This window comes from Ambystoma mexicanum, chromosome 10, assembly GCF_040938575.1.
Source record: "Ambystoma mexicanum isolate Mex_15411 chromosome 10, UKY_AmexF1_1, whole genome shotgun sequence".
Classification (NCBI taxonomy): domain Eukaryota; kingdom Metazoa; phylum Chordata; class Amphibia; order Caudata; family Ambystomatidae; genus Ambystoma; species Ambystoma mexicanum.
Window position 1 is genome coordinate 1556303436 of NC_090932.1, and position 24829 is coordinate 1556328264.

Genomic DNA, 24829 nt, shown 5'->3' on the forward strand with positions numbered 1-24829 from the left:
ATATGCAATGTTCGTTCCCAACAGTTCTTCTCCTTCTCCTTCTCCCTCTCCCTCTCCCTCTCCCTCTTCGTCCACTGCAAACCCCTGCCTAATAAAAATAGCAAATAACTACTGACACAGAGGGTCGGACTCGGGCATAAAATCGTCTGGGGCACCAATGAAAAAGTGGCCCATGTTTGCAAATGGCAATTCTTTCCTACTGTGGAAGACTGAGTAATACCCAAGGGGGAGGTTTTTGATGTATTCTGTAACATTGGTCAAAACTACTAGCCACATGGTGAAGTAACTTATCAAACTGGCCCACATGAGCCTAAAAAGTGGCCCACTTTGACCAAAGAAACGGGCCCAAACTAGGATTTTGTGTTGTTGGTTCGGGCATTGCCCTATCGGCCAGTCCGAGAGTGCTGACACCTGCATTGACTTTCCACATTTAAATATTCCACCCCTTCAATATTAATTAGCTACCTGAAAGGAAAGAAATACTCACACCTGCATTTACTTTCCCCATTTAAGCACTCCACCCCCCCATGCTAATGAACTGCCTGATAAAAACAAGGAATAAGTACTCATACCTGCATTTACTTTCCATTAATATCTGAAACATTTGTTAGTCATTTATCTCTCTTTCTGATTTAATAAAATATTGATTTAATAAAATTAGGAGGGTGTTCTAATGGCTTTATAAACCTGTAGCTCGGGCCATACCGGGTGTTGTGGTCCCTCATACCTCGTTAAAGGCCTGAGTGTAAACGCCTAGTATGGCACTTGCTACAGGTCTATAGAGCTACAGTCTTAAATCCTGGAAATACTTTACCAACCTCCAGTTATGGAAGGAGGTTTTCCACATCCAACTCGGTCACCCACATAATAAGGAGTACCGGTGTGCGAAGGGCGGTGTCTGCAACACTAGGTATCTGCAAGACATAGTTTTCGAGGCGCGGAGCCACTGCTGGCTTAACACGGCTTAGCGGTATAACACTGTGTATCTCTCCTGATTGAGTTCTTATTGTGCCTTGTCCATGGAGCTGCTGAGGAAACGATGGAGGTAGTGTACCGCTTGAATCATATGAACTCCTCAATCACATGCTGAACACTTTTTCTTGATTTCCGTTTGACTGTGAGCTCTAAAGGAAGTTCTCAAGGGAAACTTCAAAGGAAAGGACTACTATATTTTATTTGAAAGTGTTCACACAGTGAAAACATCCCCTTGTTGCAAGCTATGACTTGTGATTATAGGTATCACTGATTAACTGATTATTGACTATTTGCTCCTTGGTACTTTTTTGGCAAATCATATAGCAAACGGGTACAACAACGACTACACATAGGGCCTCATTCCGAGTTTGGAGGTAGCCATGGTGCTATTTGCGCCATGGCAGCCTCCAAAACCGGGTCTGACTCTGGTTTGGTGAGATGGGAATTTACCGGTCCATTCCGACCTTGGGGGGACCGGTAAGTCCTCATTTACCAAACCATTTCCCATTCCCCATTTCCATTTGAGCCCCCATAGGGCTCAATGGGAATGGGGAGGGTGCAAATAACCGCCCGGTGTATGCCAAGGCCGTTATTTGCGCCCTGGTCCCCTAACGGGAACCGTAAGGTACAAATGGTCCGATCAAACGTACCTTACGTGTCCCGTTGGGGGACCTCGGAATAGGGCCCACAGACTGTCTCCCGGGCGCGAGCGAGGGGGGAGGAGACAGACCAAGGTTGCCTCTCGAGTAGTCGAGCGTGCCTCGCTCGTCCCATGGGAGTACTTTATTTCTGGAGTGTAATTAGATTGGCCTACCTGCCTAAAGGAAGAGTGGGTTCTCAGGTCATGGAGAAAGGCAGAATCTTCTATTAACCCTAAAGATAGAGGTAACCAGCTGCTGAAAGTGATGCAGCCCATCATGGACGTGAATCTTTTAATTGCTGAGATCCAAGGGTTACTGTCAGATATTAAAGAATTTGAAGTACCACATGTGAGAGACACATTTGCCAAGAAAGACAGAGCTTTAGGGAAGTCAAACTATCAAGCATCCAAGTCTAAAAAAATAAGTTCTAATTGTGTTGTAAATGTAACTAATGAGGATGATATAGGTGTATGTGAAACCCAAGTGGGGCCATGAACAGAGAGTTGTTCTCAATTGTTCATGCACACCAGAAAAAGAAAAACTAGACCCCTTGGCCTTATTTGAAGATTAGTTAAGACCTGGGCAGGAAAGGGGGTGGGGGAAGAATTATGTGTTCCCTGCTTGCAGGCCTGGAGTCGACAAAGTAGACTCCGGTGCTGCCACAGCAGACATAGTGAAAGTATACAACAACGGTAAAGGTGCTGGTTTTGCGTTCACTGCACAACATGAAAACCCACTCACCCTAGACCAGCCACTTCAGACTAGGGAGAGTGATGTGGGAGAGGGCACGGGAGAGTCATGTGTTCTCAGTAGAGGTCCCCTCATTCCCCTCTCGAATAGTTTTGCTGTACTGGCAGCAGAGGTAGAATGGCCTGACGTAACGATAGTGGAGGAGGGAGGAGTTAAACACAGCTATTAAGAATTCCATGGAACGTAGCAAAAGAGGGTCACCACAGAAAGGTAGTGCCAGAAAAGCCAATCAAGGTAGACCTGAAAGAAAAGAGCTATCAAAAAGGATTAATCACCCTGGTAGGTTTCTTCAGTCCCTTCGAATAAACACTTTTAGTATAGGAGTGCAAACCAAATCCTTGATACCAAGTCAATCAGCTAATGTAAATGAATGTAACAAGGGCTCTGCAAGTGAATTACCCCAATTATTGCTATCAAACTCTGTAATGAAAGGAAACGTTCAGGATTTGCTGTCTAAGGGGATAGGCACCATCAAGGAGAAGGTTGAACTCATGAGTGCCGCTAGAGAACATTTCGGCATTAATGCCACGGTGAACTCAAGGGGGAAGGTAGCCATTGAATACAGATCTGACCACCAAGATACAGAGGCAAAGAGAATGGCGACACTGGGAGGAAATTGAGGGGGCCTATGGTGACGCCCCGTATGGGTACCAGGGATCGTCCTTTTGAGGACTGGGCAGGCTAATTCTGCCCCTGGAATTTTTGAAAACACAGAAACAAAATAGAGACCCTTCCGTCTTCCATCTTTATGACCAATGTTCACCCCTGAGAGCCTATGAAGACGCTGATGCCTTAAAGAATAAGTGCTTAGATTGGTTCAGGTTGACTAGGGGTTGTTTATCAATTATTTGGAATTATATTATCAAATGTGTTAGGGACTCTTGCTCGAACTCTAATGATGATTATATTGAGGTCCATTTAATATCATGGGATTTGGTTGAAGGCATCCTGAGCATTGACCTTCATACTCTCCCGCCTAGTGGTGTTAAGATTGCAGTAAGATCACAACCATTTTTTATTCCAGTTTTAAGCAAAGCCAGCAGTTATGCTCGGGTTTGCTATGTGAAGGACTTACGAGGAAGAATGGGATGGGGATAGTGAGCATGAACAGAATAGTAGACAGTGGTGTGGAGCTGATCCCAGATGATCTGGACCAGTTTGACTGACTGATAGAGCAAGGGAATGATGAAACGATTCTCCTCCCACAAAACATTCTTTCCTGGAATATAGCAGGACTCGGCAGATTAATACCTGACCAGGATTGGTGTGGTTTTGTGAGAAGACACCAGGTATTGCTCTTCCAAGAAACATGTACTTTGGATCCTACTTCCGTGAGCAACCATCAGGGTAAGGTGCTCCATCAGTGCTCTGCAGTCCAATTATCGTTTGGAAACAAACTAAATTAAATTCCTATTTGACCCGTTTTGTTTAATTATCCCCCTGCGCACTCTGAGCCTGCTGCCTCTTGATCCACCCCTTGCTGGCAGTCTCGTTCTCTCTCCCTGCCCGCCTCCCCTCCCTGCTCCCTCCCCTCAACCATGATTGGTGTTCTGCAGCCCCTCCCTGCCCCTCAATACCTCAGTAGTTACAGTCCCAGGGTAGCCCCTAATGCCCATGGCTGTCCCCTGTGGAGATGGGCCACTTGGTGAAAGTGTAGCCCCTACAAAAGCAGCTCCAGATGGTGTTGGCCGGGGAAGCAAGAAGCCTGCAGCCGTCAGCCTGCTGCTAGCAACCAGGTAGGTGCTGTGCAGTCAGGGGGGTAGCAATCACTGCACTCCACTAAACGGACCCACACTTCAAATTATTCTTACTTCTGCTACCACACCACCCTTTAGCATCTCAGTTAATTGTATTGTTCAACCACCCCTCGGTATGCAGTGTTAATAACGAAAAATAAATAACGATAAACATTTTCAGTGACACCTGAATAACGACACAAAAGTCAATTTTTTTTGTAAAAGTATATATGGGGGTCGGGTAAGGGACTAAAAGGGGCGGGGTCAGTTGGAGGGAGGATAAAAATAAGAGGAAACAGAGGCAATGGGAGGCACCCCCGCCAAATTAAAAAAGAGAACAAAAATGAGTTATTAAAGTGTTACTGAAAATGTATGTCGTTATTTTGGTTGTCGTTATACAAAAATGGAACCCCACCCCTCACATTTCCTCTTGAGTGTCGCATTTTCACTGCTGCTGTTTATAACTTGGCCTTTTTCCCTCTTTTTTAGGAAAGTCGAATCTGAGTGATTTTGCATTGTGGTTACTGTGAACTGTGTCCCATTAGGCTCTCTCCCACTCTCTAGCTCCCCACCCCTGCTGGGGGTACCGTTGTACTGTTGTTTGTATCCTATCCCCTCCTCCTGTATGTTCCCTACTGTGTGCCCCCTCTCCCCTTCCCACTCCTCTTCTGCACTACCTGTGTTGTGCAGTGCTGGGCTGTGTCTCTCCTTCTCCCTCTCCTCCTCCACATTCCTCCTCGCACCCTCTATGGTGCTTTCCCTCTCTCCCATCTTCTCTAATTGCTACTCCATCTCCTATCCTATCCCTCTCACTAAGTCTGGAAGGAAGATGTTCAAGAGGGACATCCTGGCCTCCAACCAAGGCCTCCCTATCGCTGATACTTGCCACATTTAGATAGAATTGTGAATACTAGCTTGTGTCACATCTAGACAGGATTGTGAATATTAGCTTGCGTCACATCTAGACAGGGTTGTGAATATTGGCCGGTGCCACATTTGAATGGAGTTGCGAATATTGGCTTCCGTCATATTTGAATGGAATTGTGGAGATATTCCGGGCCACTTCCGGAAAGAATTTGGAAATTAGCACGCATCACATCTAGATAGTAATACCACGAACGATCCCACTAAAAATGACACCCTTCTGCATACACATCTCAAACTCTAACCAAACACAACCACACCTCTAAAGTGCAACAAACCACTCATACTTCCACTATATCGGAACAACAAAACTCCCTCGAAATCTCTCAAACGTTTCAGTATAGATTTTCGCTTCACCAGAGAGTTGAGGCCTTTGACATTCAGGGTGACAAAGTTCACCTCCTGGATTGGGGTTTCCGAGCTCTCTTCGGTGGATCTTACAGGGGGAGAGTGGCAGGGGGGCGTCAAATGATCAGAGGTTGCCATTTAAAGTATAATGATTTCTGTGTATTGGCTCCAGCTGAATTTTCCATTAACAAAAAAACACATAACTGTGAACTGAGTCCGAACTCTGGACTCCCAACTCTTCGACTGCCACAGATCGTCGGCAGTACCCTCCAAGGGCTTTCCGGTGACATCCACCTTGGAGTCGGGCTTAGACCGTGTGAAGCCCGTCGATACTAACATTATGTATCTTGTTTCCGTCAAGCTCTGTCGGACCGGCCTTCCGGGGCATCGGGGGAAGGCAATGTAGACTTTGGCTCCACCACCGACATCCGTGGATCAAGGTAGTGGGTTGCAGGGAGCTTTTATCTTCTAGTTCGACCCTTCTGGACCTTTGACCAGGCCAGGCGTCTTGGTTTTGGGGGCAGGGGTCTGCCTCCCCGATGGAGGTGACCTAAGGGCCACCCTGCTTGTCCGGCGAGGCAGGATTCAGGATAATTTCTGCATCTTCCAAATGTGCTATCGTTCAGGAGGTTCCTTTGTAGGAAAACTGGACCGCGTAGGGAATAGCCAGCGATATCTAATCTTTTGCTCTCAGAGGAAGAGTGTGAGCAGCCTAAGGGCCCTCCATTTCTGTATCGTCCCTGCCATTAGGTCCTGTAACATTTGCAGGGGAGACCCCTGAAACGAGAGTTTGTCACGGGAGCGGGCAATTGCCATTATTGCCTCCTTCGTTGAGTAAAAGTGAATTTGGGTGATCACATCTGGAGGGGACTCTGTATCCAAACCTCTGTGGGGGCGCAGTCTGTGGGTGTGGCCCAACAGGAGCTGGGACTTCTCGAGGTGTGGAGGGATTGAAATAGATCCACCATGTATTCCGCTAGGTTCTGGTCTGGAACTGCTGTGGGGACTCCCCTGATCCGTAGTTTATTTCGATGGGCTCTGTTCTCCAAATCCTCCTGCTTGTACTCCAAGATCTCGTTTCTGTTCGTCACGGCCCGTGTCTGTTGTATTTCAAGAAGCAACTCAGCAGGCTCCCGAGTCAGATTCTCTACTTCTCCCAGTCTTTGCTCTGCCTCCGTCACTCTTTGATCCGTATGTTCGAGTTTGGTGGCAAGTTCTGTCATACAGGAGCTGAATTCTGTTTTAATGTCCAACATAAAGGTCCTGAATATCTTCTTTGGCGGCTATTTGTCCGGTCCCTCCAGGTGACGCTTGCGGTGTGGTCTTGGCAGTCTGCAGATTTTTTCCTTTTTACCCCGGGAGCAGCATGGTGGAGATGTCTCTGCTCTTCAGGGCTTTAAGATATTTGGCCATAGCAATGTTATCCCTCTTTGTGCTCTGCGGAGCTATTATCCGAGTAAGAGGTAGTTGGTGAGTACCCTCCCAGGCTGGGGCTGTCCGCAATGGTCACTTTTGTACTATGGAGCACTCAATCTCAGACTGCGGGGCGCTGTAGCAGTTGTTGGAGTGCATCCGGGGCTTTGTATTCTTGTGTTTTCCCTTTTCTGCGATGAGGGGCAGAGGATGTCAACGGGTTAGCCGTTTCTCCAATTACCTCAGCACCCCGCAGGGCTATCCCCAAGGTCCAGGAGCCGCTTCTAGAAGCTTAGTCGCCCGTCGGTGCAGCGCTAAGGGAGACCCCTGTGCAATCCAGGGTTACGTATGTAGAGGCACCCTCTTCATGGGCCAAATATTCACTGTGCAGGACGGGTGGGGGAAGTAGTAGCCCTGCTGTCTTCACTGTTGGTGTTGGTGTCTCTTGCCTTCCTGTGCCAGGACCTGGGTGCCGTGGTGAGCCGGGGGGGTCTTCTTGATCCATTCCTCCACCCGGGACCGAGTGAATCGTGCAGCGAGGGGAGTGAGGGGCAGGCGTCTCCTCTGTTGTTCAATGGGCCCCTTAACACATTGTTTTCATGAGGGGATCGCCTCCCCCTCCCGTATCATCTCGTCTCAGCCTTAGCCACGCTCTTACCGGCAGTAGAACGATGTTGTTGTTTCATCGCTCAGCAGGGGGAACCCACTTAGGTTGTGAGGCTGTGTTACTGAAGCGAGTGGCTGTGACGTTTCATGGGGCTCTGCAGCGCTCAGCACAGCCTCGGCCCACTGGCTCAGGTGTGCGGCGGCTGCCCAGGTACTACACCCCACCTGGGTTCTCAGTCACCTTCAACTCCTCGGTGTTGGTGGTGGTATGGAGTGCCTCCCACTGCTCTACGTCGGAGCTCTGGCGTCTCTGCAGGGGTTCAGGGCACCCGCTGCATACCAAATCAGTCCCTCGAAGCCGGGCGGGCGGTCTCCATAATTAGGAATACTGGTCAGCTGGTCGTCTTCTCAACAGCAGCCAGCCTCCGCTTCTTGCAACGCTGGAGCTGCAGACGTGGGCTTAGTCGCAGATTTCAGGCATCAGCCACACTCAATATCGTCCCATCTTGGGACAGCTGGTGGACGGTTCATTACTATCGAGGTAGATGGCGTTGCCAACTTGCAGAATTCAAGGAAACGGGGCATTATTGTGAAAGCATCAGGCTTCAGCCGTAGGCCATCAGCAGAGCTGCCACATCAGTGGCGCTGCTGGCCACGCCTCCCGACTTGTTGACTTTTTGAAGTTGTAAGTGTGCAGAAGGAGGAGACTGACCCACAGGTGGCATTGTTGTTGATATAAACTTTTATTAGTAATGGAAATAAAGAGAAAACCTCCCTTTCGTTAACTCTAAGAGGGTGTTTCCCTTCCTCAACTAAAATACTATGGTTTTGGGCAGGATGTCTATGTAAATCAATAGTCCACCGTCCTGTGTCAAAAAGCCTATTTCTGTCCCTTATGCTTAAAACCAAACTAAAGGTTGTGCCAATGTTCTTGGTCCATGGGAATAACTCCCTTCCCCTCGTCGAGGTAGCACGATTCTGGTGACAAGTTCTTAACCAGGGGGAAAGATTCCTTCCCCCTGATTTCAGTACTTCACAAAAGAAAGAAAAGGATTGTTGATCCTCCAACCCTCTGCTTCAGAAAAGTCACAATTTTTTCATCCCAAGGGGAATGACTCCATTCCATTGGAACACTGGTTTGATCCTCCCTGTGAGTTGAACCGCCAGGAGAATTACTGCCGTCTCCTGACTTTCCTTGGCTGTGCTCTCACAGTTAACAATACCAGGGTGGATGTCTCCCTTCCCCTGGCCTTTCTCAGGCTTAGTTTTACAGTTCACAGCACCAGGGGGAAAGACTCCCTTCCCCTGCCCGTCCTTGGCTTTAGTTTTGCCAGACCTGGTTCACTCTCTGCCAGGTACTGCCACGAGGAAGATTACTTGTCGAGACCTTCTTCTGGGCACGGGAATCGCAAACCCTTTGTTGTGCCATTCTTGCACTCTCTTCGTAGCCCCTACCAGCTGTCCCGACCACCCATGTACCTCTCTGATCTCTGTCAGTGTAGTTTGGTGCTTCGCGTGGTCTTCTGACCTTTACTTCGGGGCTCTCGTCACTTTTCTGGTTCCCGCATCTGCTGCAGCTACTCAGCGGCAGTTGCTTCCTTGCGGTTTGTCTGCCTTTTCTTGCCAGCATAATCCATGCGCTCTGCTTGTCCGAACTCCTGCTGTTCCAGCTTTCCTGCTGGTTCGCCCACATTGCACCGGGTAGAGACGCCTGAGCCGCCTTGCTCATGTCCCGTTCAGCAGCGTTCCCTCCTTTCCACACCGGACAATCCTCCTGCTTGTGGGTCCTCATGGGAGGCTCTGACAGAAAGGTAAATCATTCCTCTCTTCAATGAGCGATGACTGCTAGAATGCTCATTCAAGTTCTTAAGAGGACTCTTCATTGTTCCATAATGCCTCCTCGTCTCAGTACCTGTCAAGGAGATCCTCATAAAGTCATCCCTACTCTTCCTCATCTCTGTAACTATAGGGTATTCAGTCTCACATATATACAGGGAAGTGTGTGGTATGGAAGTGAGGGATGATAGGGGGGGGCCTCATGGGCTGAGGAGAGGTAAAAGAATTGGGTGGAGGGTGAGGGGTGTGTTGTACCACGTTCTCCCTAGATGTCACCCTTGTCTCTAGAGGGGGGAGTCTCTCCCCATGAGATCCTCCTGTTGAGTACCACCTCCAGTGGGACTATCGGTTAGCGACCTCACCTCCCTGGTCTCATTGGACGGATTTGTCACAAAGTGTACACGTATGATGTTATATTCAGAAAACATTTCACCAGCTACGTAATCTTTGTGCCAAGAAGAAGTGGTGGTGTTTTAAATTGTTTATGTATGATCCTCTATGCTACACTACACTACTCATTCTCGGGGAAGGGAACCATGGCACATTTAAAAACCAAGGTACTGAAATATTTCTAAACAAAATCCCAGGCAACATTTCTTCCTAATCGATCTTGTTTGTTTAGGAACTTCGTAGATTACCTATTTGTTCTTTTTCTATATAATTATTATTGCATTCTATGAAATGGCTAAACCCATTTTAATGCTGGCTTTTCATATGTTCTCTTTTGTATGGGGAGCTTGTTTAAGCTGATACCATATAAGCATTTGCTGTTTTTCGGGAGTATTGTTTGAATGGGTATTGTGACAACATGGCAAAAAGAAGGCCGTCAGACTTTGGGTCTTTTCAAAGAAAACTATTTATTAAGCAAGTGTAACAAAAAACAGGATTTAAGGACTAAAGCAAAGCGTTCAAACATAAGTGACTTAAATGTCCAGCCCTGTGTAAATAACGCAACTTAAAGTGCACTTCACCTATGATGTAACAAGAGGCCCAAAGTATTAAAAACCCTAAAGTAAATTCACCTGTCAAAACTAACCCTCAAACTTTAAAGAAAGTTTTCCTGAATCAAAAGTGAGTTGGCCGAATAGCCAAATCAAATGCGGCAAATGAGGAAAAAAACACTTCCTTTTTTTCTGTTTTTTTCTGTTTTTTTTTTACTTTGGCAGTCGAAGAGTCCTCATTCCTGGAAAGTTTAAAATCAACAGATTACATTCACAACATTGGTACATGGGATAGCAGACTCGGATACCCAGGTAACCCACATAGGGCCAGACTCTACTCAAGCCTGCCCTCTAGCCCCAGAGCAGGATAAAGTCTGTATTTAGAAGTAAGGATTGGCAATAGGTTTATTAGTATAGGCCCTTTTATTTTGACAGAGATCGCACTAGGAATGCGTTTTTATTATTTGATGGTCATAGCTTGCTCCCATCTTTAGATTTATACTTAGGTAGGCGTTCAACCAACCCATTGAAGTTCAATAAACACCCTTCAACTGTGATCATTTGTGTCTGTCTTCACTGTTTGATACCATGCCTTCCTTACACCGGGCAGAGGGCAACATTGGTAAAGATATACAATAATTCAGGTAATAGTACCATCTTGACAAGGGCCAATCTGCCCACTAGCGAGATGGATGCTGGCTTCCACCTGATTATTTTCTCTTCCACATATCACTCATGGGTGGCGTAGTTGTCTCAGAGGATCGTGCTCTTCTCCCTCAATATGATGAGCCCAAATGTTTAAACCGGTTTGGCGCCCATCGCCAAGGGAACTTCCCATGCGTTTCCTTTGTGGCAACTGTCCAAGGGAAGATTTCGTATTTGGTATAGTGTACTGCAAAGCCTGACTACACCCGCCGCGTGTAATATCACACTTAATCATGTTCAAGTTTACTTGTGGGTCTCTAAGGTAGAGTAATACGTTGTCTGCAAACAGTGAAATTATTTCTGGGAGGCCCATCAACCGTATTCCTTGCTTCCCTTGGCGTTCCCTTACTATATCCTCCATTGGCTCAATGGCTAGGGCGAACAACAGCGGACACAGGGGACAGCCCTGCCGAGTGCCCCTGCCAAGAGAGAATTGCTCGGAGACTTGAGAATTCACAAGGACCCTGGCCACAGGCTGACTATACAGGAGTTTGAGATAGCAAATCATGGTGGAGTCAAACCCCATTTTCCCCAATACTGTAAATAAATACTCCCATGCAACCATTTCAAACGCTTTATGCGCTTCCAAAGTCACTGCTGCCGCACAAGCCTTGCCATCACATTAAATAAGCGACTGATGTTAAGGGTCGTTGATCTTCCGGGTATAAAGCCTGCCTGGACCAGGTACAGCATTACCGGGAGCAATTTTTCGCTTGCATCTTCGCATAGATCTTAATATCGACATTCATGAGTGGCATGAAACTGTATGACCCACAGTCGTTACTAGGTTTATCTGGCTTGAGTAACACCATTATTGTGGCCTCCCGTAGTGATTTGTGGAGAAGTAATTCATCCCAGACTTTTATGAGGTGAGGGGCCAGAACTGTGCCATACTCTACATAAAACTTGGCTGTCAGCCCATCTGGGCCCAGAGCCTTGCACTTTGGAAGATCTTTAATCACAGCCATTATTTCCTCAACTGTAAGTGGCGTATTAATCTGGTCCCTGGCACTGTCGGACAGCCGGAACAGATGGATATCCTCACGCAGGGATTAGTATAGCCTGCTCCCCGTACTGCTGGCCAGCCCCATAAAAGCTTTGAAAGACCCTGAGGATATCCTGATGAGTCCATTTACTATACCCCTGCCCATCCAGCACACAATCAACTTGAGTGGGTCCCCTCTCTTTGCGCACTACTCAGGCCAGTGTCCTCCCCAGTCGGTCAACCTCCCCATATTTCATAGCAGCTTTCAGCTGAGTAAAATACCTAGTTTCCCTCTGCGCATGGTCACAAATTTGTTCTAGGGTGGTGCGAATACTTGCTAACAGCTCTGGGGTATGCACAGCGGCTTATGCATACTCCAACGCCTAAACTTTATCTGCATGTCTTTAAATCGCGCTGAATAGTCTTAAGGACACCAAACTCTCTCGAGATGGCCATCCCTCTAATAAACACCTTGAGCGATTGCCATATCGTACCGTAGGATGCGGCGTCCGGGGTATTACAGAGAAAGGAAGTCTTTGTCGGCTTTGATGTTGCCCTTAAATACGACATCCTGTAACGCTTCTGATTTGAACCTCCACACCCTGCTCTTGATAGCCCCCCTACCCATCACCAGGCGTACCACTATGGCGTAGCCTCCCCACAAGTGATTGTGAGCGCAGAAAGACATTGATGCGCGATGCCATATCGTTTACTGAGGAGTTAAAAGTGTACTCGCCTGTCTGTGTGTGTAGCAGGTGCCATACATCCCGGACAGCTAACTTATCCATCTGGTTCAACAGGCTACGCGCAGCTCTAGATGGGGCCTTAGGGGCCGTACCCGTCCTGTCCATGTGCTGATCTAGGATGAGATTCAAGCCCACCCTCCCCCACAGGATAGGTACTGTTGGATATGTGGATACAATGGCCGCAACATTGATATAGAAATCAGGAGAGTCTATATTCAGCCTGTATGTGGTAACTAGGAGTAATTCAACGCCTTTGAGGATGCCATGTACAATTACATACCGGCCTTCGGGATCAATGTGGGTACCTTTACTCGTAAATTTAAGTGACTTGTGAATGAGAGTCAGAACTTCCCAGGACTGGGTCGAATAGGAGGTGAAGTACCTGTTATTTCCCCATGATGCTGCAATGGTCTAACTGACCCCAGCCGTGGAATGCGTTTCTTGGAGGAAAAGGACATTAATCTTATGCCTATTAATATACGCTATAATCCTCCTTGTTTTAGTGTAGTTACTCGTTCCCCGGATGTTCCAACTCATCACATTAATCGTCATCATGCTTCCATGCAGTCGCAGTCTGCGAACCGCTTACTCCCGGTGATCCGGTCAAGTGCATCAGCCCTGCAACCCCATACATCCAAGGCAATGCGATCCGTCCCACTTTTTTTAACCCCGTGAATTGACCGTGCTCCTGCTGCACCACCACCGAAAAGTCAGGGAAAATCCGGATCACTTTCTTATTTCTCACCAATTTCAATAAGGAGTCTGTCGCGATAGCTCAATATCTTGGCGATAATTGGTCTAGGAAAGTCCCTGGTTTGGTTTCTGGGTTAGTGCTCTATGTGCCCTCTCAACAGTAAAAAAGGGCGACAACTGCGGGTCATCCAGCAGTCCCTTAAGCAAATGGGCAACCGCTTGCTCCATGTTCCCCGTCAGGGCATCTTCCGGGACCCCCACTATCCTGACATTGTCCCTCTGAGAGCGGGATTCGAGATCATCACATTTGGCCTTAACATCCCGCATATCCTTTGTCAAGGCCGTCACCGCCGATTGGAGATCGTGCCCCGTGTCCTCAGTCGCCCGCATGCACCCTTCCGCCTCATTGATTTTCTGGACCTCATTAGCGAGTTGCGCCCTATTAGTTGTGACATTTATTGTGATATCAAAATGTTCATTCACTGCGGCAAACCCTTTAGTCATGGTGACCAGCATCTGTTGTAATTTGGTGGGAGGGGCAGACTCTGGTTGTCCCAAAACCCCCAGAATCCAGGGGTGTTGCTTTCCCGTCTCTCAGGGGCAGCGATTTAGTGTATTTATCCATAGCTCTGGTTTTTTTCCCACTTTCTGCACCTTTGGGCATGACTTGCAGTGGGGTAGTTGCTCTCAGCTGATGAAGGAGGGGTATTCTACGTGTGCAGATATGCTGCCCAGTGTGTTTGACTAGTGTTTGCTCAACAGCCTGCTTCTGCAGCAGCCCCAGCAGTAACAATGGTGCAGTTAGCCAGTTTTATTAGTGAAAATATGTAGCAGCCAGAACACTAGCACCCAGCTCCGTAGCACATCAAACGTGGAACTGCAAAATCAGTGCCAAATCAGCCAGGCACCATATCCTGGACCCTACACATTCACCCAGTGCCAAATATCTGCGAGCACTCCCCAGCGGTAACCGGGTCAGCCCATCATGGGCGGCAATTGGTAGCCAGTGATGTTACTGAAATGCAAATAACGAATGAAAGGTTACCAAATAAATTACGAAAAATAAATATATAGGGCGTGGAGGTAAAGGGTTAAAAGATGTGGGGCTGGTTAAGGGTGGGGTTACAAACATGGGGAAACAGGGAGTTTAGAGGAGGGACCCCACCCCAATAAAATAAATAAATATTTGTTTATTTTTCCATTTTTTTCCATTAGTTGAAATTCATTTCGGTAACATCAGATGGAGCCACGGCAATTGTCAGAAACAGCGACTTCCCACGTTATGCAGGGCTGTGTGCTGTGCTGCCCAGTCTTGTCCGACTTGCCATTGGCAGGAGCGTCGATCCAACATGGTATGCCCGAGAGCTGCCTTGCATCCAGGCCCCTGGCCATTGCAGGAAAGAGGAGCGGGTCTGGCAACATGGTAAGGGGGGGCCACCGCCTTCACCCAGCAACTGCGATACTCAGACCCAAGCGACTGCTGCAGTTTTCCACAGCGTAGGGGGCTACTATGGCAATCCAAGATGGGGATCGCCACTACCTGTGCCACGTCTCCACAGCTCCCCCTCACTGGAGTCCGATCCGGCACAGCAGCTCGCAGGAGTAGGTACGTGCACCGGCAGAGCAGCCAGCAGCTCAGGCTTCCCGTTTGCAGTACCTCACACGGGCCGATTCAAGGTGGGAACTGGCTGGCCAGTACATTTAGCGGTCAGCACGGCGCCCCACCTCCCACACAGCGACGCAGCCCCTCTCATGTCACTTCACATGTACAATTGGGCCGGCTGCCCTGAATAATAACCTGTTTTATGACAGTATTAGTATTTCTTTGAGTGGAACCTCACAGTTAAGCAGCCATCTTGCTTGGCTGCTCCACAGTGCCTCCCGAAAATACACTTCCTTAGGTGAAAAGTGTTGAGGGTAAAATATCTAACTTAGTCTTCTCCTAAATTAAGAAAGTCCAGCAATTCAAAGAGGTCTTTTCATAGGTTTTCATGGGGTAGACAACCCAGAGGACTGCTTACACAAAGAACTCAAACCTGGACATGAAGTTGACTTCCTGGTGCCTCTTGCGCAATGGATCAGCTTGGTCCTGCACTTTGGTTCTTTATCTCAGTCCTCTGGGTAATTCGTCCCTCTCACTTTCTTGCTCTTCCTTGGTTGTTTGGTATGCTGTTCCAACTCCTGTTGTGGTTATGTGGTTTTCTCTCTTTCTTCCCCAGCCTTTAGCTTCGGCACCTTTTGTGATTCCAGTGGTCTTTTGTGCCAAAACTCCTGTGGGGTCTGTTGTCCTTCTTTCACTTTTTGGCCTTAACCCTGTCTTCCTTTTCAGGATTTTCACCTTCCCCTGTCTTCCTCCAGTGGTTCTTGTCAGTCTCTTTTGCTTCTGTGTCTTACTCCTTCCGTGGGGGTAGTCTCACTTATTATATGATGGCCGTTTTATGTGGATTTACTCTTTCCTTTTGCTTTGCCACTCTTCTCTCTTTAAGCATCTTGGTTCTGTCCTGGTCTCTCTGCCTTGGCTTCTTCCAAAGCTTCTCAGGCAGTTCAGCGCTTCCAGCTTTTTGGCTTAAGTGGTGCTGCAGGGTTACTCTCCCCCTTATTCCTGGGGTCAATCAGTTTTCTCCAGGCTCTGCGTGCAGCCTCCTGGCAGGCAGTGCTGCAGGGTAGTACAGGCTGCTTCACCCAAGCAGCAACTCTTCCTCCTTCAGGATCTCGCATTCACCAGCGTCTAAAGAGAAGTCCAGGGAACCTGTTCCTTACCGGGACCATTTCAGAGTTAGCTGGCTGAACTTTTATAGCCAGGCTCCTCCTCATCATCTTGACTGCTGATTGGTGGAAGGCCCCTGTAGAGGAGAAGGTACCTGTCTTCTCCCTATTCCCGCCCCCTTGCCACCATCATATTGGGATGACAGACGAAGAGCCATGATTTGGAACCCCTGCCTGAATCCTTGCAATATTCCTGTACCATGTCGAGTATATGAGAGACGATATGCACTCGGACAACCCTTCAGAATGTACCCGCATGCTCACATAGTGGAGGAAAGTTACCAAGAAGAATGTACTTTGCTGAGCTGTCGAAATGCAGCCATGAACAGAATGGATGCGTGTTAAAATAAAGCCAGACGATAGCGAAAGAAGCTGTTAGAACTGTTGAAACGATATGAAAATACTTAAGAATGACGATGTAACTGAAGCACTAAGAGAAACATGTACCCTACAATACATTAATTATGGCCAAAAAGAAGAATAAAGTTACTTATTGATCAATACGGTAAATACGCTGAAAGGCAAGATAGAAAAACCATATAGAAGCTTGCTGATGAGAAATATATGTTCATCATTTAGGACGACCATCAGAAGAAGATGGACGATGGCTTGTGTCAATCAACCCAGCTACCTCAAAATACGAGCCCAGGATCTTAAAGTGAAAAGATGAGGAAGAAGTTGTTTTCCCTTGTAAAATAGAGGAGTACATTGGCCTAGGACCAAGGATGCTATTTCGAGAAATGGAGGATACGCACGAAGGGAGTGTAACAAGCAAACCATGTGTGAAGGACATATTTCTCAAAGATTAGGAGGAAAAATAACATTTAAAGATGCCACGTATTGTACAATAAAAAGGGCATGAAGTTTATATGGGATAGAGTGAGCAAGTCTCTAAAGGCCAAGAGGAACAACTGCACACAGTATAATTGAATCAAATGGTGTTGAATACACTGTAGAAATTGCCCATTTTGTGGTCTTGTAACACGTGACGAAGAGCTCGCAAACAGCTCGCAAACATGGGCTATTCATTAGGCTTGAAGCTAAGATAATGGTGTGCCTACACTCTCTTGAATATCCCGGGACAGCGCAGACTGGCAAGGTCAGCCTTCAATCAGAAGACACTGGCTTGATGAAAAAGGGTAGACTAATTGGGAAAACAAGGGAAGAGCTGACTTATCTCCAAGCACCTGGGTTTCGTTTCTACGTACGTGCTGCTAGTGAGCCGAATGTCCAAGGTTGGATTTGGGTTGCCAACCAATCAGAAAGCCTGCCATGCACTTTTACATACATACATACAATGTTGCAAAGTATTATTCCACTGTCGTAGTCTCTGCTATGATGAGTATATTACACCGTGTGTATAGAAGTAGTTCAGAGTGTGTCTCACAGACAAGAGACTGCCATTGGGGAATTAACACGCGTACTATCTATATGTAGACCTGTTCCCCTAATCCAATCCCACCCCCGATAGGTTTTACAGTTTGCCATGTAGGATGACTGACATCATAGATGACGCTCTAGCATTATATAAACTGCGCATAACCGAAAAGACATTGTGATCCTGCATAAATCGATTTGATGAGTGTTTATTCGCCCTGCTTTACTTCTTTGAGATTAAAGCTGTATTTTACCATCTCCTTTGAGTCTGACCTGTTATTTGGTCTGAGATGTTTTATTGTTAATTCCATCTAGCACACAGACACTTCACACTACTAGAGCACACCCTGCTTACAGGATTGGGTGGCAGGGTGGTCCTCCTGTGTTAGGCTCTATGGGGGTCATTACATGTTCCCTGGTCTGGGGAAAATGCAGGTAGAATTGCTGGTAATTCTGGAATCAGCATTTTTCCAGACCAGGGAAATACAAATTTGCCGGTGGGGCACTGTCTTACCACCAGGCCTGACCTGCCTATAAATGTGGCCGCCACCGGCAAATAAATGCTGGGAATTACCTCCATGGAGTCCTATAAGACTCCATGGAATGGAGATTTACTGCCCTTTCTGCCACTTGTGTTATAGGGTGACGGAAACGGTAGGGGCAGTTTGCCGTATCCGGCCGGAATTACCGCGGGATACCGGCAAGCTTGTAATGAGCCTCTTGATTGGCCAGTTTGAAGTTCTGGTTTAAAACGGTTTTACTTTCTTTACTTTCTTTTATTTATTTGTTCTTCTTTTATCCTGGGCCTCTTAATAAATGTTCTTGTCTTTGGGTTCAAGTTCTTATTTTATTAATTTAGGTACACCCTTCTATTCCCTCAAGTTCCTGTGTGGGGATTTTAACCACGGTACTCCGACAGGCTCTATAGTGTTACAGACATCCTTGACTTGTGCTGCCAAAGGAAAAGGCTAGGGCCTTTCTTCTGAGGTACTGCAGCACATCTCTGCCCGTGTCTCTCCACTTCCTCCTGCAGCGCTGAGCATGCCATCATTCTGGCTCCTGGAGCTCCAATCCGGGCACCACATGGGGTGGATGCCCCACTGTCCCTCTACGTGGCGTGAGCCTTGCCATTGCTGTCTTCCCTGGCGTTCGTTACCAGCAGGCAGGGCTGTCACCGCCGCCAGGTAGCCATGGTTATGTCTATTGTGGGAGTTGCTGCTCCGTGACTCATCACTGTATATATCCTTGTGAAAGTGCATCAGATTTAATCTGTATTACATTTAGTATGACTAACTCATTTTCCATAGCCATTGACCACGTTAAGTTTAATAAATCTTAGCTGGCTGCTCTGTTGGATCTCTTTTTGTATCCATCGGTTAAGGCGAATCCACTAAACAAATAGTATTTTAGTGGACTTAAGTTCTATTCAAATGGATGTGCTTTTGTTGCGCTATTAGGTTTTCCTTACTTTTGGATGTATGATTTTGGTGACAAATCAAAAATATGTTTTCGCTTAGATTATTTCCTTAAAAACCTGGACCAAAAGTTGGAAGCACTTCTCTATACTAAACTGTGTCTTCTCATGGGCCCCATCTACTAGGTTGCAAAGGTCTCTTTTGAGACCCCCTTGTGGTAGGTTAGTGCCTTTTGCTCTTCCAGGGATCGCTAAGTTGTATATCCCGACTATGGATGGGACATGCAAGCTTTTGAATCATAGCAGCATTAACTCCACTAGCCATGACTATTATGATGTTTTTTATGATCGAGGACTACCCGTTTTCCCAATCTCTTGGGTAAGTGAGGAAGTAGCAGGGGATGTTGGGTTTCTGTCTCCTCCTCCAGGGATTCCCTGGTGTTTCTCTGTTCTTAGCTAGGGGCTACTTTTGCCCATTTTTAGTCTTACTCTGTAGATTTGTAGTGATCAATCCGATTGACTCCTGGTCGAATGGTTCCGATGAAATCGTCTTAACATGCGTGGCGCATGGACGTGCTCGCTAGGCTCCCATGTCCTGTCCTGAGGGCCGTATCCCTTCCAGTCTACTAAGTAGTATAACTTGGACCTGGTGAGTTTAGAATCTAGGATGTCCTTGACTTCAAATTCGGGTTCTCCGTTAACCAGTACCGGATTTGGTGGTGTTTTGACCCTAGTTCCAGGCTGAACAGGTTTTAAGAGTGACACGTGGAATACGTGATGGATATGCATATTTGGTGGTAAAGCTGGTTTTACTGCCACAGGATTTATAATAGCCTTGATGGTATAGGGCCCTAGGATCGAAATGTTCGAGTTCCTCTTATGGGCAGGTGCTAAGACACCAACCAGATTTCATCTCCGACTTGGTAGTCTGGGGCTTTTCTTTGGTATTGATCAGAGAATCTTTTCTGTCTTTCTTTGGCTTGATCAAGTGTTCTGCTGGCTTTTTGAAGGCTTGAGTGATGGTCGTATGTAAAGTCTTCACCGTGAGCATTTCCAAGGCCATGGGGGTATCTAATTCAGAAGTACATGGGTGCCTTCAATATATGGGATAGAATGGACTCTGTCCAGTACTGGTGTGTAGCGAGTTGTTGAAGGCATATTCGCCTATCCACAGCACATCCTTCCAGCTTTCTTCCACTTGATGTAACATGCACCGTAGGTATTGCTCTAGTGTCTGATTCGTCCGCTCCGTTTGGCCACCAGTTTGGGGATGGTGACTAGTGGACAGAAGGATATCGATTTGGGCAATTGCACAACTCTTCCTCCAGAAGTTAGGCACAAACTGACTCCCTCGGTCAGAAATCAGGACAGAGCGGAAACCATGTAATCGTACGATTTGCTCTAAAAACACCTTTGCCAGACTGGATGCGTTTGGTGGACCCTTAAGCGGAATTAAATGGGCCATTTTAGAGAATAGGTCAACAACCACTAGAATAGTGTTGAACCCTTGACAGGGCGGCAGCTCTGTGATGAAATTGGGGGAGAGTGTGTGCCAAGGTGCAGGTGGAGTTTCCAGGGGTTGAAGAAGGCCCGCAGGTCTTAGTTTCTGGGATTTATTCTGTGCAAAATGCCACACGACAGAATAAACTGCGTAATGTTCTTTCGCCAGGTCGGCTACCAATAATTCCTTTTTACCTTGGCTAGGGTCTTGGCAATTCCTGGATGTCCTTCTATCAGGGGGTCGTGATAACCAGAAATGACTTGTTCTTGTAGTGCCTTATTCAGTAGATATAAACACCCTCTGAAATACGGGAGTTGGTTCTTTGTTGTGTAATGTTCACCTTGAGTGGTCCAATCATGTAGAGCCTCAGTGTTCATTAGGGGCCGAATTTCCTTTTGGAGTTCCTCCAGAGATAACGTTGTTGTAAGTCCTAGTAGTTTGTCACCTGGAATAATGGCCACAGGGTCTGGAGTTGAATATGCGTTCTCATCAATACCCATGCGGGATAGGGCGTCGGCTTTTCCGTTCTGGACTCCAGGTCGGTACGTGATTATGTAATCATATTTGGCGAAGAATAAAGCCCATCAGAGTTGACGGGATGATTGAGCCTTTGCCGCCTTGAGGTATTGTAGGTTGCGATGGTCGGTGATTACTGTGATGGTATGTCTGGCGCCTAGGAGGTAATGCTGCCAAGCCTTAAAGGCTGCTTTGATCTCTAGGAGTTCCTTGTCTGTTATTGCATAGTTAAGTTCAGGTGTAATACATTTTCGCGACCAAAAGGCCACGGGATGTAACTGGCCTGTTTCAGGATCCCTTTGGGAAAGAACAGCCCCCATTGCCATGCTGGAGGCATCTGTTTCCACTACATATGGGACATCTGGGCGGGGGTGTAGTAGCACCGGGACTGAGGTAAATCTTTTCTTGAGTTCCTGGAAGCCCTTCTCCGCCTCTTCTGTCCATTGGAACAGTTTGTTTTTTCGTAAGAAAGAGGTGATCGGGTGCACAATCTGGGAGAAACCCGGGATGATTCGGCGATAAATGTTTGCAAAGCCAAGCATATTTTGGACACCTTTAACTGAAGACAGTGATGGCCAGCTAAGGATGGCGTCTACTTTGTGCATATCCATCCGGACGCCTCTGGGAGGGAGGACAAAACCAAGGAACTCGACTTCGGTGACATGGAAGGAGCATTTTTCAAGTTTGGCGTATAGCTGGCGCTGTCAGAGTTTTACAAGGACGGAGCGAACGTGCCTGACATGGTCCTGTTTAGAAGAGGAGTCCACCAAGATGTCGTCGATGTAAACTAGGGCACATACGTCGATCAATTCCCGTAGTACATCGTTCATGCAGTACTGGAACGCGGCAGGAGCATTGCAAAGCCCAAAGGGCATCACCTGCTATTCGTACAACCCATACTTAGTACGAAAGGTGGTCTTCCATTCGTCTCCTTTCTTTACACGCACGAGATGGTATGCCCCCCTGAGGTCCAATTTGGTGTAAATTTGGGCATCCTTGACTTGGTCCAGCAGTTCTGGGATGAGAGGTAGAGGATAACGGTTTTTAACTGTTACCTGGTTTAGTGCGCGGTAGTCGATGCACGGTCTCAAGTCCCTCTCCTTCTTGGGTACGAAGAATAGGGGCGAGGCTGCCGGGGATTTGGACAGGCGGATAAAACAGTTTGCCAGTTATTGATCCAGATATGATTTCAAGTGGAGATTTTCAGGTTCGGTGAGTGCATACATTAGACTACACAGGATTTGTGCACCAGGTATGAGGTTGATCTGACAGTCAGATGGCCGTGAGGGGGTAAGGTATTAGCCTGTTCTTTTTGGAAAACGTCGTGGAAATCATGGTATTCGCTTGGTAGTGTACTTGTTACACCTAGTACCATCGCCTCTTTATCTTGGACAGGTGTCTCTGGGTCAGACGATGGCATTTCCACTTGGTAGCATGCATGAGCACACTCATTGGAGAAGGCTAATTGTTTGGCTTGCCAGTCGATGTTAGGATTGTGAGCCACCAACCACGGCATCCGTAGAATCACCCGGAACTGAGGGGCCTTGATAAGGTAGAAGGCAATGGCTTCCCGATGTCCGTCTTGGCACAGAAGGGTCAATTCTGCTGTGCGTTGAGATACAGGACCAGAAGCTACCTCCGTGCCGTCGACAATGGTGACCTTCTCAGTTGTCGTTTTCTGACAGAGGGGAAGCCCCATCCTTGTTGCCAGGCCTTGGTGTATGTAGTTACCAACGGCTCCGCTGTCTATGTATGCCTCCACAGCATGCATCCGAGACAGTTGTTGGTGACTGATCAAAATCACAGGCAGGGCAAGGTGTGAGGTCTGTGGCTCTTTTCCTTCGCTCGACAAACAGACCTCTACGCTTGCCAGGCCGGGAAGTTTTCCGACTCTAGTTCTCCTCCTTCTTTCTCTGAAGCTCCAACTGTTCTCCTAGGGGGTTTTACGGGACATTCTCTTAGGAAGTTACCTGATTTCCCGCAGTACAGGCATAATTGCTGTTGCCTCCTTTTGTCTCTTTCGGACTTGGTTAACGTGCTCCGTACCCCTCCAATTTGCATGGGTTCCGAAGTGTTTTCTGTTGAACGCGGACTGTTCTCCTTTGAGCGTACATACACAGTCCTATTCTCCATTCTGGCTCGATCTGTCCTTTGATCTTGCAGCCTGTGATCTAGCTGCACCACTAGGTTGATGAACTCTGCACAGTCTTTTGGCGGGTTTACCACCTGAGCTAGGACGTCTTTCAATTCCCCCAGTAATCTTTGATCGAATAAAGTTGTTCGTTTCTCCTCAGGCCACCCAGTTTCAACGACAAGTCTGTTAAAAGTGGCGATATATGTTAAAAAATCTTGGCTGCCTTTGCGGAGGGACAGAAGTTCGTTATCCAGAGCTTGGCCCTGGGTATGTCGGGCGAACAGCTTCTCCATCTTCTGTTGAAACCCCCTGAAATCCTGCATGAGTGGGTCATCCTGGCGTACTAACGGTTTGGACCAATCCGCGGCACTGCCTCTCACATATGACAGAATGAAGGCAACCCGCGACTGATCGTTAGGAAAGGCTCCGGGTCTACAAAGAAAATGGAGGCGGCACTGGTTCGTGAATACTGCATATTTTCTTGGGTCGCCCGTAAAAAGTTCTGGTGGGGCCAAAGGAACTGCCCCAGGGAGGACCACCTGCACTGGATTGACGGATGTGGCTGGAACCGACGGAATACTTCCTGTCAATAGAGCCTGTACACACTGTGTCTGGAGCAATTGTCTGGCTAATTCATCGGTGCGGTACTTGGTGACAATCAACTCCCTCCTAGGGGCGTTGGTTTCTTGCCGGGCAGAGTGCACCTCTGCCTGTAATTCTCCCAGTAACTGAGCTAGTTGGTTAGTCTCTGATGTTTCCATGATGCCCAGGTGGATGTTTTAATTGAGGCTTTGCGTTCTGTTACGCTCACCTGGTATCCACGGGGGCGCCACACGATATTGAATGGAGGTCTAAGCGCTATCCCGGACACCTCTATGCTTGGTTATGTGCCAGACGTTGGGTAGCACTTATAACACGAGAATGGAGGGTTGATACTAGTTCTGTGATGGGTGGACTCCCACCTTCCTCTGGTCCAAATCCCCTCCCTTGGGGTTATTGCTCACCTTAGGTTTTTGTGCGTTGAACTCTCCGTCCTGCGTCTCTGTGCAGGGGCGCGTGGTTGGTGCGGGCGTTCCGTGGACCTAGTTGCTTCACTGGTCCGTGTGCCCTTATGTCGGGTCCAGACCGGCTGTGACTCTGACTCTGCTTGCTGTCTTCCATGTGAGTTATAATGTCTTTTCCATCTTTATTCTGTCTTTCTTTCCCTCCATTTTCTCTGTCTTCTCAGCATCTTGCTCCACTACGCTGTGCCCTAACAATGTCTCTTTTTCGACAGGATGGTTGCGATCTCGGAGTTGCCGTGCCGATGGCGAAGACCACGGTGAGTTATTGATGCACGGAGCGCTGCGCTGTTTATTGGTGTTAATTGCTAACCTGTGTTCTCTTCTCTTCTTTGTACAGGTTGAAGTGACGTTCCGGAGTGATGAGCGATCGAAGCTCTGCTTGCCCAGGTAAGTGCTTTGTTAATGCTGACCTTGTTCCTTCTCCTTTGGAGGTTGCGGTGAACTCCGGAGATGGGCGAGGTAAGCGAAGCGCCGGATGGATTCAAGACCGGTTACTTCACAGGTAAGTGTTCTTGCTTGCTAATGCTGTTCTTGTTCTTCCAGGTTATTAATGGAATCCGGATCTAGGGCTTCAGGATCGGGCCGCCAGAGAAGCAGCTGAGCAGGAGCTGGACACGGTGAGCGTTAGCAGGAGTGCAGAATAACGCGAAGCGTGTTCTGCTGTTTGAGTGTGGTTTAAATAGCCCAGGTAAAGTAGTTCCAGGCCAAGTAGTGCCAGGCCCAGCCACACCCAAAACACTAGACCGCATGGCTTGGTT

General features: G+C 47.6%; 1 protein-coding gene across 11 annotated transcripts in view; it reads left to right on the plus strand.

The window, feature by feature from the left end:
* The window catches only part of DEPDC5 (DEP domain containing 5, GATOR1 subcomplex subunit), a 1004325-nt gene that overhangs the window by 210714 nt on the left and 768782 nt on the right, over positions 1-24829 (plus strand). The gene's annotated exons all lie outside the window — the stretch shown is intronic.